General features: G+C 41.4%; 1 protein-coding gene across 4 annotated transcripts in view; it reads right to left on the bottom strand.

Annotated features, from left to right (window-relative positions):
* Positions 1 to 9,909, bottom strand: part of LOC136877469 (uncharacterized) — an 86,656-nt gene extending 76,747 nt beyond the window's left edge. For all 4 annotated transcript variants that reach the window (XM_068228691.1, XM_067151551.2, XM_067151560.2 and 1 more), the window contains exon 1: positions 9,774 to 9,909. The gene's annotated coding sequence lies outside the window, so the exon portion shown is untranslated. The remainder of the gene's footprint in view (positions 1 to 9,773) is intronic.
* Between the last annotated feature and the right edge of the window lie 7,283 nt (positions 9,910 to 17,192).

The following is a 17,192-nucleotide window of genomic DNA, read 5'->3' as shown; positions in this document are numbered from 1 at the left end:
CAGGAAGATTAATAAGCGAGATATCATGAACGGTTGGTTTTGCAGGTTACGTCCAGCGGACATAGCCAAAATGTGTTGTACGTGGAGCAGATTCCTTATCTATCTATATAAATAAAATCGTAACAACTGTGTGTGCCTGTACAATGACTATTTTGGTGAAATTTTCGTACAGATACCCGTTTGAGGGGTAATAATGATAGTCTGCATATTTTTTGGTTTAATTTCCTGAAAGTCAATTTTTACCCCCTTACCCAAAATCCAGATTGCAGCATAATCTGCCAGACAAGCAAGAAAATTGAAATTTGGCAAAATTATACGTTTCTGCCTGTAACGAAGGAAAAACTTCATAGATCTTCAATTTTTTCATTTTTTATCCCCGAAGAATATCGAAATATGGAAGCAATTTTAATCATGGTGCAGACCCTCGTTTCGAGGTATTTCGTGGGATAAACGGGAAGTCCTATCATACCGGTATAACAGATGGCACACTCTTCGTTGAATTAGGAGTGATCTTCAACCTTGGTCTTATGACTTTTTGTCGTATCTGTATCGCTTATACGTTAGATTCGTCTCTATTTCTCGATTTTAAGTACATTTGGACTCTTTACCTATATAATTCTTACTTTCAATCACTTACAGTAAAGATAGTATGATCAAACTCTACACGAACATTGGCCCACCCAGTACCCATATGTGAGCCAAATGCTATGTCACATAATTATCCGAAGAGTACTGCAATGTAAGATAATCTTACACAAATTTCAACCTATTCAACGTTTCTGACTCAACCTGACCCATGAATAGATGAGATGCGAGAAAACATCATAGGACCAGCCATTTAGATCGCTAAATACTGCGCCTTACGGTACAATCCTTTGTCAATATGACGTACCGTTTAGCAGCAGTTAATCTCTAAATGAAGGTCTGCAATATTGTAAACATGCATATACTTTCGTATGTCCATCTATATATATTCATTGATGTCGATTTGTAGCGATCGTGAAACGGTGTGTCTGCTATTGTAATCAGTACTCCCTACACCAACTTTGACTGCTGGCAGTAGGAATGGGGTCCTTCTCCAACTCCTGTGTAACTGGCAGTAGTAAGGAGGGTCTACCATTTTAATGAATAACTCACTTCTCGATTTGTCTTGCAGAAGGCAAGGGATCATGCAGTTTTGTTCGAAAGTCCCCTACCCTATTGTGTTTGGCTCTAGGCCAGGGTGCCCGCCATTATAAACAAATGTTCCAATCTAAAATTTGACTAGCATTAGGCATAGTGGCCTGCTATTTTCATGGAAACTCACTAATTCTGTGTGACTGGCAGTAAGCTGGCTGGCAGCAGTAAAAAGGGCCTGTCATACTGTACAACTCAATTTTGACTGGTGGTAGGGAAGTTGCCTGCTATTATAATAAAAACTCTTCAACTGTAATCTGTCTGCAAGTAGGAAATGGGTCTGCCATTGTAACTAAAACTTCCAAAATCGATTGTGACCGCGCAGTAGGCAATGGGGCCTGCAATTATAATGTAAACTTGCCAACTCGATTGTGAATGGCAGTAGGCAAGTGAGCCTGCCGTTATCACAACTCTGCAACCCTCACTTTACATTGCAAACAACGTATGGGGACCTCCCCATGCTATTTCTCGGATAAGGCTAAGAGACATGCAATTTTAAAACAATCTCATTTACTGCACGCACAGTATTTACGTCGATATCCGTATACAATGTAGAATACCGTAGCGAAGCACGGGTACATTTGCTAGTCTACAATAAATCACAAAAACTTAACGTGTTACAGACATGAAAATTGATATTTGGAATCTCCTTTAAAGAAAGAACACAAATGTTCGTTTACAGAGAATCCACTTAGGGGGAAGGGGGGGTGTGAAAAGAGTGAGGAAGGAGTTGAATTACTTATATGAGGATACATATATCTCAAAAAATGAAGATGTTACAGACTTTAAGATTGATACTTGGAATTTCCTTTAAAAATGAACACACTCTTTTTGGAAAATCCACTTAAGGGTGTGAAAAGAATAAAAAAAGCAGGTGAATTTTTAAAATGAATATTTTCTTCTTCTATCGTATTACCCACACCTGTGGGGTTGCGGGTGCTAACTGTGTCGCACATGTGGATGTGACCCTGTTTTACGGCTGGATGCCCTTCCTGACGGCAACCGTATGTGTAGGGATGCAATCTATATTTTTATACTATTATAAAGAGGAAAAATGTGTATATTTGTTTGTAACGGATAGACTCATAAACTACTGAACCGATTTCAAAAATTACTTCACCTATAGAAAGCTACATTGCCAGTGAGTAATATGGGCTGTATTTTATTTTCAAAATAATTCGAGGGGGGCGACGGGGGGGGCCGACGGGGGGGGCGAGATAAAAATATTAAAACAATAGGCTAATATAGGCGAAATCGAATTTGTCGTACAAGGATGAGACAAAGCTCATTTTAAGTCCCTTGACGCAAAGAACAAAACTCGGTAAAACTTTCGTGCCCGAAAACCATGTTTTAAGGCTCTAAAGCCAACCGTTATGGGGATATTGGAACCACACTACCCCTGCTCTAGGAATCGGATAAAGAAACGAACGGCCGTAACCATGGCAACGTCAGCTCCAGGATTCTACAGCAGCTAGATTATGCATGTACGTTTGGGCATAGCTGCCAACCAACATTGATACACATATGACTTACTATCTCGAAAAAATAAACTGTTGTGCAAGACGCTCATAGCACTCCTTTGGGCGGGGATGAAAAAGGGTGTGAAGTATAAAAATAATAGCCCCGGAATTCTCCGTAGTACAGCGACCAGCGGTTACCGACGGGCCTCCGTTTTTACGTACTGGCTTAGGTTTCAGCATTTTGCGGAGTCTGTTACCTATAGTTTAAACTATTTTACTACCAAATCGTGGAGTAGAAGGATCACTGATGTTATTAGCGCCGATATTTTGGTCCACTTTGTAACCATTGTAACAATGAAAACAACCTATATACTGTACACAATTGTCAAGATGGTGCGCCGATGACTTGAAAAAATTTCTCAACATTTATGTACTCAGATTCATTATATGATGTGCGACATGAGTGACAAGGCCTGAGAATTATAATTCTCGATAATTATAGTAGTTTCTTTTATGCATCGCGTATTTCCTTTATCATTTGTAATAGTTACGAAATGTCGGATCAAAAAAATACATTCAATAATATTTATATTTGTGGTACTATCTAGCTGAAGTATATTTACACTAAACCTGCAGCTTTGTGAAGGGAGCAGGTATATCTAGGTGGGAATGAAGGAAAAACATGGTAGCAAAAGATCTTAGGTGTCGACGCAAATTAGGAACTAATATTTAGAGGCCCCATGAAGAAAAGAAGAAAAGTATAATTCCAAACATGACAAATAATTTCTATGTACGTAAGTAAATACATCAGTGATATACACATTTAATGAAGTCAGTCACACCGATAATATGAGTAACTAAAGCAGTTTCTGATAACCCGTACGAAGAACGGGTACTTCTGCTAGTATTATATATATCTTTGTCGTCGGTTTAACGCTCAGGCGAATTTACGGAGACCATGATGACTGGAAAGGTAGCGAACGTGGTCATTATTAAGCTACAAATTAGTTTTATTTGGGTAGTATGAAAATTGAAACCTACAAAAAAAACATTTGCTGACTGTGGGGTTTGAACCCACCTTGTCCCGAATGCAATATTAACATTTATTTATTAATCAATCCATTATTAGTTTCTTCCTTTATACAATCACCCAATTTTAAATTAGTGAAACTTTGTGAGCAAATAACTATTGAAAAATGTGGTTCGTCAAGATAAGGATATTCCTGGTACGTTAATTCAGTAACCAACTCTGCAGAAGAACAGCAGGATTTGGTTCTGAATTTGTGAAATGAACACCAAACGACTGCTAGGAATTTATGTCTCAACCTTGAACACAAGACGCCAACGCCAAAACTAATCAGCACAGCCTGCTGTTAGGGATAGTTATTTTAAAAGAAATAAGCATTAATTTATAATTGATTCCCAATGTCATACTGTAGGTTGCCATTTTGGCAAAGCATACGATACAAAATTTGGAATTTAAAATCGTAAAATTAGTATTTCAAAATGAACGAACGATTTCTCAAAATCTGAAGAGAGCCTTTTTAGAGCCAATAGCATTATTTCTAGTCTTATTTTTGCTCTTAGAGCGCGGGACGTACACAAAATTCGCTTAAGAATTTGATAACATCTCTTATGGCGACGATGGGATAGGAAATGATAGGGAGAAGGAAGCGGCCGTGGCCTTAAGGTACAGCCTCAGCATTTGCATTGTGTGAAAATGAGAAACAACGGAAAACCATATACAGGGCTGCCGACAGTGGGGTTCGAAGCAACCCTTTTACCGTAAACTTTTAGAGATCGCAGTTAGTCTTAAAATAGTCCACCTTTTTGTTCTTCTTCTACTTCTTCCATCGCTTTTCACACACCTGTGTAGTGGCGGGTGTGAACTGTGTCACTCATGTGGATTTGACTTTTACGACCGGATGCCCTTCCTGACACCAACTCTGTGTGGGATGTAATTACTATTGCGTGTTTCTGTGGTTGGTAGTGCGGGATTTGAAGAGGAGAATGTGGGGCTAACACAAATACCTAGTCACCGAGCCAGAAGAATTAATCAGACGCGATTTAAATCACCGACGCGGCCGGGTATCGAACCCGGGACCTTCTGAACAGAAGGTATCAACGCTGACCATTCAACCAAGGAGTGTGACTTTTAAAATAGTCCATCGTGGGTTCATGAATGTCCTTTTTCTCACGACCGACTGTTAATAGTTGTTTGCCAGTTTCAAAGAGGACCAGTTACATAAGGTTTTGTCAAGTTGCAGTTCGTCCGAAAGTGAAATCCGTAGAAAAATGTTAGGCTACAGTTCGTCTGCGACAGGGTGAACGCAATGGGACCGAAATGGATGGAACACAGGAACCTGAATCAAGCCATTGTTGACATGACTTGCATCAGTGTTTTCAAGGACCTTCTCGCACTGTAAACCTAAGCAATGAACAATAGATTTAAAAGCTTCATCAAACACTATTAGGATGGTAGCCTTCGGAGGAAACCCAACTCTGTCAGGTAGCAAGCCGAGATAGTGGGTTAAATACAGAGAAGTCTTATGGCGACGATGGGATAGGAAAGGGCTAGCAGGGGGAAGGAAGATGCCCCAGCATTTGCCTGGTGTGAAAATTGGAAACCACGGAAAACTACATTCAGGGCTGCCGCCAGTGGGGTTCGAACCCACTATCTCCCGATGCATTACAAGTATTGTACAGCCCAGTAGTGGTGACTGGGAATTAGTGGTGTGGGGACGACGACGACGACGACGACAAAATGTACAGACAAGAAAAAGTGCCCGGGTTTGTGGGATATAACGGGCAGGTGGAGGGGGGTTATATACATCAAAGCTGAAACAAATACGCTACAAAATGGTAAGTTTCTTTGATACTTTCTGGGCGAATTTCGACGGAGAGGTAAAGGTTGACAGTTTACCAACTTGAGTACGGTAATAATAGTTTGAGATTTTGGTTCAATACTATACAATAGAACTTTCACCAAAGGAACAATATTACACACGTATTACAATCTATATATATAAAATACGAGTTTTGTCTGTACATTGCTGAGAATTTGAAAAGAATGATATTTCTGTATCGGTCATGTCCATAGTAACAAGAAAATATACTTTTTACTTTTCCGTAATTTCTGTCTGTCTGTCTGTCTGTCTGTCTGTCTGTCTGTATGTATGTATGTCTGTATGTATGTATGTACACGCATCACGAGAAAATGGCTGAAGAGAATTTAATGAAAATCGGTATATAAAGTCGGGGGATGAGCCGCTACAATCTAGGCTATAAATCATTTTATTCACGCTGAGTGAAATGGTAGTTTAGGGGAAGGCCTTAAATTCAATTATCGAATATTTATATTATGAGCAGTCCTATCGATAAATCTATTTATGTCTTATACATTTTTACCGTACCGGCCCTGATAACACAGATATTAATGAATTTGTATTTTTGTTGCTAAGTCCATATCAACGCCGAGCCACGAGAAAATGGGTTAACAGAATTTAATGAAAACCGCTATATAGAGTCGGGGAATAAGAAACTACAGTCTAAGCTGTAAATAATTTTATTTTCCCGAGATGAAATGGTAGTTTAGGGGAAGGCGCCTGAAATTTAATTTTTAAATACCGTTGCCTATGTTACTGGTGCTATCGAAAAGTACGGTACTACATAACAAAAGTATTAGACAATACAATTTCCGATCATTTATGTTTCATTCAGTTTTACTGTATCGACTATGATAAGAGGGGTATTTCAGAAGGCCTACAATATCGAAAGCGCATAACACTGATCAACAATAAATTTACATTGACCATTGTTTGTTACTGATCAACAATAACTTTACATTGACCATTGTTTGTTGTGATGTTCTTCGTGCCGCTCAACTCCGAGAGATGGGATTACTACTGCGTACCGAGTATAACAGCCTGACTGAACATTGGCGGGAAATAGCTAGGGAGTTGGAAAACTTTCTCCTTTAGCATGCCACTCCTCTGGTTCATACATTTTCTGATACTGCAGGTACGTAACACACTGGTTCATCAAAGCATTCGAGTTATTCAATCCCTACGCTGAGGCACTGATTGGAATGAGTAGTGTGCATATTTAATGGAATAACGCCAGAGGAGTGTTCATGGCAGTCTGCGATCTGGTTGTTACAGCTCTGGAACTTTGGACTGTTAGATCGTCACCGTAGTACTGTTCGTTGAAAATGAGAAAGTGTGCGGTTTTTCTTTTGATCGAGTATTTTATATGATAACATTGCTTTCGATCGCTACCTTCCTACTGACGTTTTTGCAATATCCTATGTTGAATTCAGTTAGGAAAACCACCAAGTCAGTCTTTCTGAGAATCCCGTAGCGAAGCACGGGTACATCAGCTAGTTAAATATAAGTACGACGTGATTATACTATTAAAAACCATTTAGTATTTGATTACACACTAAGAAACTAACAGACACAAAATAGATTGCCAGACTGATAAATGCGCGCGGCAAGCGGTTGAATCAAACGGTACCTCAGTGTCCATGACCTGACAAATGCCCGCGGCAAGCGAGTGAATCATACGCTACCTCAGTGTTCATGACCTGACAAATGCCCGCGGCAAGCGAGTGAATCATACGATACCTCAGTGTCCATGACCTGACAAATGCCCGCGGCAAGCGAGTGAATCATACGCTACCTCAGTGTCCATGACCTGAAATACGCGCGGCAAGCGGGTGAATCATACGATACCTCAGTGTTCATGACCTGACAAATGCCCGCGGCAAGCGGGTGAATCATACGCTACCTCAGTGTCCATGACCTGGCAAAAAGCCTGCTACCCTTCCTCGCAGCACATGTAAAGTTGCCATTACTTGCTGTGGCGCTATACAAACCGGTTAGTCGCGACGAACATTTTTTGCGTATTTCCGCTAAAAATTGTGTTAATAATTAAAGAAAATAAAGGAAAGAATTAGCTCTTAAGACACCAGGGTTTGTACAAATAGCTTATTCCAATGTTTGTTTGTCCAACCCTTGTCCCGTTTCTCTACGGGGTCGGGCGTGAGGTGAGGCGAGATGAATCTGTCGTGGCAAGTTTTTATGACCGGATGCCTTCCCTGACGTCAACCTCATCAGAGGAGTTAATGAGATGAAATGAGCGACGTGATATATGACACTCAGAAGGGAGAGGGTGAACCCGGTGCCACCACGTAGCCTAATCCTGTCGAACAGTACCAAGGGGTCTGCTCAAGGCTTAACATCTCCATCCAACGGACGAATCACCATCAACAGCGTCATATGCTCTCACCCCATATGATCACTGAGGAGAGGTTTGGAATTTAATCCAGGCTTTTGGCACGCAATTGATTAGAAATTGTATACCACCACCACCTCCCCTACCCTGCCGGCCAACATTCTGATGGTGAAATGTTTTCCGCCCAACGGGACTCGAATCGGCTAACCTCGGTGTCAGACCGTTTAGACTTCAACGCCTTAACGATCATAATTCCTACTTTCAGTCGGATGAAATGGAATAAAAATGTATTATTTTCTGCACAAACTGAGGGCTCACCCCCACGTGTCAATGTTTGACATATAACCCACTACGTCGCGTCGCAGGTAACGTGCTATGTCGCTGCGGTCCTAAAAGTCCCAGCTCTAATGATCAGTTTGCCGTCCCTTATAACGTACTAACGTAAGCGTTGTCTATCTATACGTAACGATGTAAAGAAAAGAACCAAAATAATCCTTTAGAAAGATAAAGTAAACAAGGTCGGAAGGGTTCGATCTCCTCGAAAAAATGGTGTATCATAATTCTTAAACGATTTTTGTTTTTTGTTTTTTGGATTTAGCCCAACTTCCAAATAAGAAAGTATGGAGTTCTTGAGCCTCACACAACCAATGCCATCGGTGTCGGAACAGAATAGAGGAGAATTGTGTTCGTTATCATCCTGATAACCAACAAGCGGAAGCGCGGCAGTCTTGAGTTCATGATCGTTCCACGTGTTTTACGACGCACTGACTCAGACAGGTCTTATTGCGACGTTGGGATAGGGCGGGGCTGGGACTGAGAAGGAAGCGACCGTGGCCTTCACGTACAGCCTCAGCATTTGCCTGTTGTGGAAATGGGAACCCACGCAAAACTATCTTCACGACTGCCGACTGTGGGGTTCGAAATCACTATCTCTCGAATGCAAGCTAACAACTACACGACCCGAACAACGCCCCCGACTCGTTCGTTAAGGAAATATGAACTACGATTCTATCATATTTTGTATAAACCATAGGCAAGTATAGAATGACACTGGATTAAACAAACGAGAAAGGAGGCACGAGTGAGATTTTTCCAGAACGAATCAGAAAAAGAAACCCGTTTCACCGTCGCTTGTGTGGACTTCTGTACGTACAATGCCAGATGTCCACACAGTAAAAATAATCAATATCCCACTGTAACGTTGATAGATTTAGTTACATGCCTGCAATGGAAGCCAGTATATTGTATTCCCTCACCCTCCGGCACAATAAGTCACAATCAGGTAATTGAAACAGCTATAGGTATACGATGCAATGTCCACATTAGAGAGCCTCCCATTGTCCAATACGGCACCCAGCATATTCAAATGAAATACGCTATCAGTTTTAATTTATTTGTTGATACAATATTTCTTTGAACTTCCAAGCGAGTGACAATGCGATATTTTTTTTTGCCTGGTGGAAATAATTCAGTTGGTGGTCACGAGAATATGCAGCACATGGGCAGAAAAATAAAAGAAAGTAAGAAACATTCAACCAATTCACCGCTTTGAATGAGTCAAATTGCTGAGTTCCGTCTAGAAACTCATTCTTAGTGTACGAATAAACAGAAAGCATAAACACACGATAATTTACAAATTTTTCTTAATTCTCTAGCAAAAATATTACAAATAAATTGCCAATATGACATTGGTATTAATATAAGTGAAAATTGAGACACATGATAATTCACTAATCATTATTCTTAATTGCGCTGTAATAATATTAATTAATCTTTTATCCTTATGAAATTAGTTAAACAATTACTTTATTTCTATACTGTCAGGAGATAAAATAATCCTTCAAATGTGCTACGAAAGCTATGTTCTGTGAAGAGTGTCGTATTGATATCGTATTTACTCACCTTAGAGATGTTTCTGAAACTGAGAGCAACATATAATTAGAATGGCCCGCTAGAGCGAAGAAGCTAAATTTTCTCCCGACGGTGGACTATCTACGTGACACACACATGGCCAGTATGACACTACTCTCCCTCTGCGGTCTTCGCTAAGAAATGCCAACCTTGCTTCGGACAAGCACAGCATTACCAACCATATGATAATTAAATCATGACATGCAACCATAATACAATTGAATTCAACTGAATTTCTTTATTGTCAATTGCCAATTTAAAAGTTAAAAGCATAGAATATACATACCAAAGGCAATTCAATACAAAGTTGTGAATGTGCATTTTTTGGATAGTGTATGATGACGAACTCCGCGGTGGAATTGTTTTAGTGTAAATAGCCTTCAGTACACTAATTTATGAAATAACATGCTTCCTCCAAGAGCAATTCTAAAAGTTTTCTTTATTTCTTAATCCCTTTAGTCTCCAGGGTTAGTTTTTCCCTCGAACTCCTCTACCGCCTAAAAGGCAATGTCCTGGTGCGTGAGACTTTGAGTCGGGATGATAAAACTGGGGAAGAGGACCAGTACCTTACCCAGGCGACCTCACATGCAATGCTGAACAGGGGCCTTCTGGTGGGGGGGGGGGGATGAGAAGATCGGAAGGGGTAGACAAGGAAGAGGAAAGGAAGTGGCCGTGGCCTTAAGTTAGGTACCATCCCGGCATTTGCCTGGAGGAGAAGTGGGAAGCCACGGAGGTGGGAATCGAACCCTCCTCTACTCAGTTGACATAACGATGCTGAGCAGACCCCGTTCCAGCCCTCGTACCACTTTTCAAATTTCGTGGCAGAGCCGGGAATCGCTATTATTTTTTTTTGTTTTTTTGCTAGGGGCTTTACGTCGCACCGACACAGATAGGTCTTATGGCGACGATGGGATAGGAAAGGCCTAGGAGTTGGAAGGAAGCGGCCGTGGACTTAATTAAGGTACAGCCCCAGCATTTGCCTGGTGTGAAAATGGGAAACCACGGAAAACCATCTTTAGGGCTGCCGATAGTGAGATTCGAACCTACTATCTCCCGGATGTAAGCTCACAGCCGCGCGCCTCTACGCGCACGGCCAATTCGCCCGGTACCGGGAATCGAACCGTGCCTCCGGGGGTGGCAGCTAATCACACTAACCACTATACTACAGAGGTGGAATATAAAACGTTTTAGTGTGTTTTAATTATTTTACGTGTAATTATGTGAGAATCTATGGTAATGCATTCATACTAAGGTTCACCAGTATCCAGTATTCGGGAGATAGTAGGTTCGAACCCCACTGTCGGCAGACCTGAAAATGGTTTTCCGTGGTTTCCCATTTTCACACCAGGCAAATGCTGGGGCTGTACCTTAATTAAGGCCACGGCCGCTTCCTTCCCACTCCTAGCCCTACCGTGTCCCATGGTCGCCATAAGACCTATCTGTGTCGGTGCGACGTAAAGCAACTAGCAAAAAAAAAAAAAAAAAAAAAAAAATCTAAGGTTCACTGTAAGAAAAACAACATTTCCTACTTTCAGATGATAATGGGTGGAAGTCTATGATGTTACAAGTGTTTGTGTTCTGACCGAGATAGTGGGTTCGAGCCCCACTGTCGGCAGCCCTGAAGATGGTTTTCCGTGGTTTCCCATTTTAACACCAGGCAAATGCCGGGGCTGTACCTTAATTAAGGCCACGACCGCTTCCTTCACACTCCTAGCCCTTTCCCATCCCATCGTCGCCATAAGACCTATCTGTGTCGGTGCGACGTAAAGCAAAAAGCAAAAAGTTCTCACCGAGCGCGTGTCTGCGCGGTTTGCTTCGCATAGATGTCAGCTTGAATTTGGGAGATAGTGGGTTCGAACGCAACTGTCAACAGCCCTGAAGATGGTTTTCCGTGGTTTCCCATTTTCACACCAGGGAATTACTTGGGCTGCACCTTAATTAACGCCACGACCGCTTCCTTCTTACTACTAGCCCTTTCCTGTCCCGTCGTCGCCATAAAACTTACCTGTGCCTGTGCGACGTAAAGCAAGATTAACATCTTTTTTAACAATCTGCTTTACGTCGCACTGACACAAAGAGGGCAAACTAAAAAGTGTTTGCTCCTATATTTTACAGCCACTAATAAACATACTGGAAAATCAAAATACATGCAGTGGTCGAAATACCTTTGACTATTTTTCACAGTCACCACCGTGGTTCAGGTGTTTGTGTCATCGCAACACTTGTTTGAAGATGCCGCACTCAAAGCGAAACCCTTGTGCCCTTACGTCCCGTCGGCTGCATTTCCCGCATCATGCGGGCCGCATGGCTCCCCGTGAACGCTCATCTCATCCCTTGTTCCACAGAAAACAAAATATAACACTTCGCTGTTCATAGTAGGTAAACGTGTTGAGCACACTAGCCATCTTCGCTGAGTGACTGCGGTGCCAAGTCGCGGAGCAGCCGAGAGTTGATATTGGGTCGAAATTACCCTGTTACATCGAATGTAGGTTATGTCTCAGTTACTCCGTTACACTAATATTTTAACTGCAACGAAATGCGAGAAAGGATTTTTCGATTTGCCGTTTTACCGGTGTCCACAATTACAGTAATGTTATTTAGCGCGGTACAGCCCGGGCAGTAACGATCGTAGGAGTCTGACATTTCGTAAGTAATGCGCTCGCGAATTATACCATTAAAAATATTAGTTCCAGGTTCTGACACGAGGTGAAAATATGGCGCTGTAAGCGGTCACAACGTGCAATATTCCGTAATTCTGACGTCAAAATGTTCTTTCGGTAGAATTGCGTTGTGTCCCTGCCTTCGTGATGTCCAGGCCGTACTGTAACGAGCGCGGGAAAGCAATCAGCTGATCGTTAGGGGGGAAGTTTAGCACATGAGTTAGTACAGTTAAACATAGATTTTCACAGTTTTATTGAAATTTTTACCGATGGCCGTATGTTTACTCATATGTGAGAATGAGTCGTCATCGACTGCATTGTTAAGTGGAAAGTCGTTAATTAGTGAAGAAAACTTAGTGTGAGCGTGTATTTATGTGAAGCTATAGGTTAAGAAGATCGTTCGTCAGTTTTAATTTTGTAGTTTATTTGTGTAAAGTTATATTTATAGTGTAAAATTAATTGAGTCAGTGCATTCTGTGTTTTATTATTAACCACGAATTGTATATACTTGAATTAAGATGATCAGTGAGGGAAATCAACATGCCTAAGAGTTGCTGTGTGCCTGGCTGCAAAGCCAATTATAAACAAGGAGAGTACACTCCGGTATTTGTGTTTCCTTCTGATGAAGAACGAGTTAAGTTTTGGAAGAAGGCTATTCCCAGGGAGAATTTAATAGTTAATCACAACAGAGTTGTGTGTATCAAGCACTTTCCTGAAAATCACATCCTGAGATAAATAAGAGTGTCCCGTCCAGATGGTGAGTTAAATTTTGTTATTATGTCATAAACATGGGTAACATTAGGTAGGCCCTATATTTTTATGTAATCAGACCTACGGCTTGTCTGAATTCGGTGTATTTGAAAACGCAAGTCATATTTATGAGAATCGCCGAGCTCGATAGCTGCAGTCGCTTAAGTGCGGCCAGTATCCAGTATTCGGGAGACAGTGGGTTCGAACCCCACTGTCGGCAGCCCTGAAGATGGTTTTCCGTGGTTTCCCATTTTCACGCCAGCCAAATGTTGGGGCTGTACCTTAATTAAGGCCACGGCCGCTTGCCATACCTAGACTTTTCCTGTCCCATTGTCGCCGTAAGACCTACCTGTGTCGGTGCGACGAAAAGCAAATAACAAAAAAAAAAAATAAATAAAAAATAAATAAATAAATAAATAAATAAATAAATAGTAATTTATGAGTATCAAACAGCAGTGTGATTTACGTAAATCTTATCTTCTGACAGATTCAGATCTTATTTCTGAATCCTCCAGAAGTAAGATATCTGAATTTCCCAAATCGAGGGGGCTTAAAGTATCCATCAGACATGTCAATAGAACTTGGAATTGAGGTGTACAAAGTATTTTGTGTGTTAGTGTCAGATACATAAGATGGTATTTCTAAATTCAGACAATCCTAAGTGTGTCACAAAATCCTTGGCTTTGGAGTCAATGCAGTTGGCAGATTCCCCAGTCATTTGTGCCTGCGGGAAAAAATTGGAAGACCTGGCCGGACAGTGTAGGCCTATATATATTTGGGTGAATATATTAAATAACTTTTCCAAAATTCACACCGACTTGTGTATTCAACAAAGTGCTTCAAGGAGAGCAGACCTACTCCATACTGGTGTAACTTCCTGCAAGAGGTCCAGGAAAGCTGCAATGTTCATGGAGTGGAAACAGTGAGGTACAGAAATAATTTATATTTGTAATAAATAAATAGTAATCGTAATGGGCTGTATGTTTTCTGTCAGTGTGTATGATGTGAATGTTCTAGTTGACCAGAAAATGGATAAAATCGCAAGAATATGTCTCAAAGTGTTAGGCTGTACTCACGCAAACGAACGTATACATGCGAGAAATAGAACGTTACGGGGAAGGATATGCATTGTATGTCAGAATTAACAAATATTTGAGGATAGGTTTTGGTTTTATAATGTGTTAACAGTTCTTTAAGTAATTTAAACGAGTGTGTTATTCAAGCGGAGCACATGCGTATCGCCTTCAAGTCCCCCCCAAAGCGTGACGTCATCAGAGGTACAGTACGGCCTGGACATTACGAAGGCAGTGGTTGTGTCAGTTCCTTGGTTGTTACTTGGTGACGAATGTTGATTCTTTTCGTGAAGTCAATCCTCGTTGTAACGTACGAAAGTTGAACCTTTCCGTGTGAAACGTAATGCCAATTGGGAAAAGAGACTGTGCACTACTAGTGAAGTTGTTTTATCAGAATGGCAGCAATAGCAACGCTGCATTACGGGAATATCGTCGACAGAAACAGCAGAGAAGAGGTCCCATGACAAGTAATGGGGCGAAAAAAAAAATGATTAAGAAATTCGAGGAAACAGGTGAATTAGGCGTCGCACCAGGGAGAGGATGGCGGCCCATCCCCATGGATGTTGTTGATGCAGTTGATTAGCTGTAGCAGACCCTGCAGCACATTCTCCCACTTCTGTAACCAGTGCTTGAGTTGTGTCACGTGAATTGTCGCTACAGTCGTCAGCACGTAATGCAACATAATTATTGCATTTGCCACCTTACCGGTCTCATTCAGTCCATAACATACCGCCTACAGATTTCATCACAAGAATAAGATTTTGCAATTGGTTAATGAATAGTGTTTACGACAGTATCGTGGAGCCGAAATTTATTTATATTTATTATTTATTTACTTATTTATTTGATCTGAGTATGTATATTGCTGGTGAGTTCACTTTCGTTTATTCCTACGCTCACTGTCTCCACTTCCTTGTGCTCCTATTCCTCGGTGCCACGAACCTACTACGCTGGCGTAGCAGGGGGAGAGGTGATACTCCTACGTCGCGCGTCCCAGGTGGCGGAAAGGGGTGGGGGTCCTAACCGGGTTGCCGGCGGACTTGAGGGAAATAAAATACGTCTCGCGGACCAAACACACAACCCCCTGTGCGTGGGGGACGCAGACGAAGAATACACCCACGGTATACCCTGCTTGTCGTAAGAGGCGACTACAAGGGGAGACCAAGGGATAATCAAATTAGAACCATGATACTGCTTGTAATTAGTACCATCACACAGGGAACACCATGGGTCGTGTTTACTTCCGCGTAGTACCACTATGTTGGGTACACAAAAGGTTTGTGATTAGTAGAGACAGTGACTGCTCAGGATGCATTTTACAGTACCTGTGATTCGTACCACTATATGAGCGACACCATGGTTCTGCCTTGCCTATGATTAGTACCCACTATGTGAGGAACACCAAGGGATAGTGCGAGTCCCTATGGTTAGTCCACTTATGTGAAGAACACCATAGGTTTGCGTTACCTGTAAATGGCGCCGGAATGTGTGAAACACCATAAGTCTGTGTTACATGTGCGCATTACATTACCTGTGAGTAGTACCATAATGTGTGGAATACCGCGCGAGTGTACCCTACTTTTGATTAGTACCGCAACATGACAAATACCATGGTTCTACTTTACTAGCCACAAGTACCATTAGGAGGAGCCGAAGACCTGGATTTTGGACCCGTTTAGACTACAAGCATCATTGATTCAGTATTATGCTTTAGAAGCAGTCCCTTGGTCAGTAATACTATTGTTTTAACGTTAGTTTCTGGGAATGTGGGGCATTGCGGGTCGGATCCACTGATTGTTTTAACTTCATATCCATCCATTCATTATTCGTCCTCACGTTTTGAATTCTGGTCAGTGGAGGATTATGGATTTTTAATTGTCCTTACACTTCGTCTTGTGTCGTGTCATTAGGGGCCGATGACCTAGATGTTAGGTCCCTTTAAACTACAAGCATCATCATTCCTTGGTGAACCGCTACGAAGTCTTAAATTATACTTCCTGTAGATTGCATTAAAGTTTTGCTTGCATCTGCTGCAGTAAAATTTACTTATGCTGTTGACAGTTTCACACTTTTTCTTTGAGGAGGGCCAATTTTGTTTACGGGCCGATATCATATTGTTTACGTCTCTGCTACCTTGAAGAATTCCCCTCTTAATCAGTAAAGCTTCACTCTGAGTTTTGTTTAGTTCAATTGCACTCACTTTTGTCAGTAGTGTCACATGTTCTATCTATCAAAAGCCTTAGATAGGTCAATCACTATACCTTATAAATCCAAAATATATGCTATATCTTGCTGGAATCCTACAGGTTGAACTTCTGTGAGATAACTTTTCCAAAACCCTTACTGCCTTCTACCAAACCAGTTAGACATTTCACAAACGCGTCTAATATAAACAGAAAGAATTCTTTCCCAACGATTACATGCAACACTGGCCTGCAATTATCGGCTTTATGTTAATAAATAATAATAATGTTATTTGTTTTACGTCCCACTAACTACTTTTTAAGGTCTTCGGAGACGCCGAGGTGCCGGAATTTAGTCCCGCAGGAGTACTTTTACGTGCCAGTAAATCTACCGACATGGGGCTGTCGTATTTGAGCACCTTCAAATACCACCGCACTGAGCCAGGATCGAACCTGCCAAGTTGGGGTTAGAAAGCCAGCGCCTTAACCGTCTGAGCCACTCAGCCCGGCCGGCTTTATGTTATCACGCTTTCCTTTGTACGCAGGGGTTATTACAGCAATTCTCCATTCATTTCATATAAGCTCCCACATGCAAGGAGTGCTCAAATAAGTATTTCAGATATATCCCAACACATTGCATTTAGTATATCCCCAAAAATCTTATCAGTTTCAGCTTCCATTCTATTTTTCAATTTTTGTATCTTATTGTAAATCTCATTGTTATCATAGGTAAATTCCATTACT

Source organism: Anabrus simplex, chromosome 1 (genome assembly GCF_040414725.1).
Source record: "Anabrus simplex isolate iqAnaSimp1 chromosome 1, ASM4041472v1, whole genome shotgun sequence".
Classification (NCBI taxonomy): Eukaryota; Metazoa; Arthropoda; class Insecta; order Orthoptera; family Tettigoniidae; genus Anabrus; species Anabrus simplex.
The sequence above is the reverse complement of the archived record's forward strand: the minus strand, read 5'-3'. Positions and strand labels throughout refer to the sequence as shown.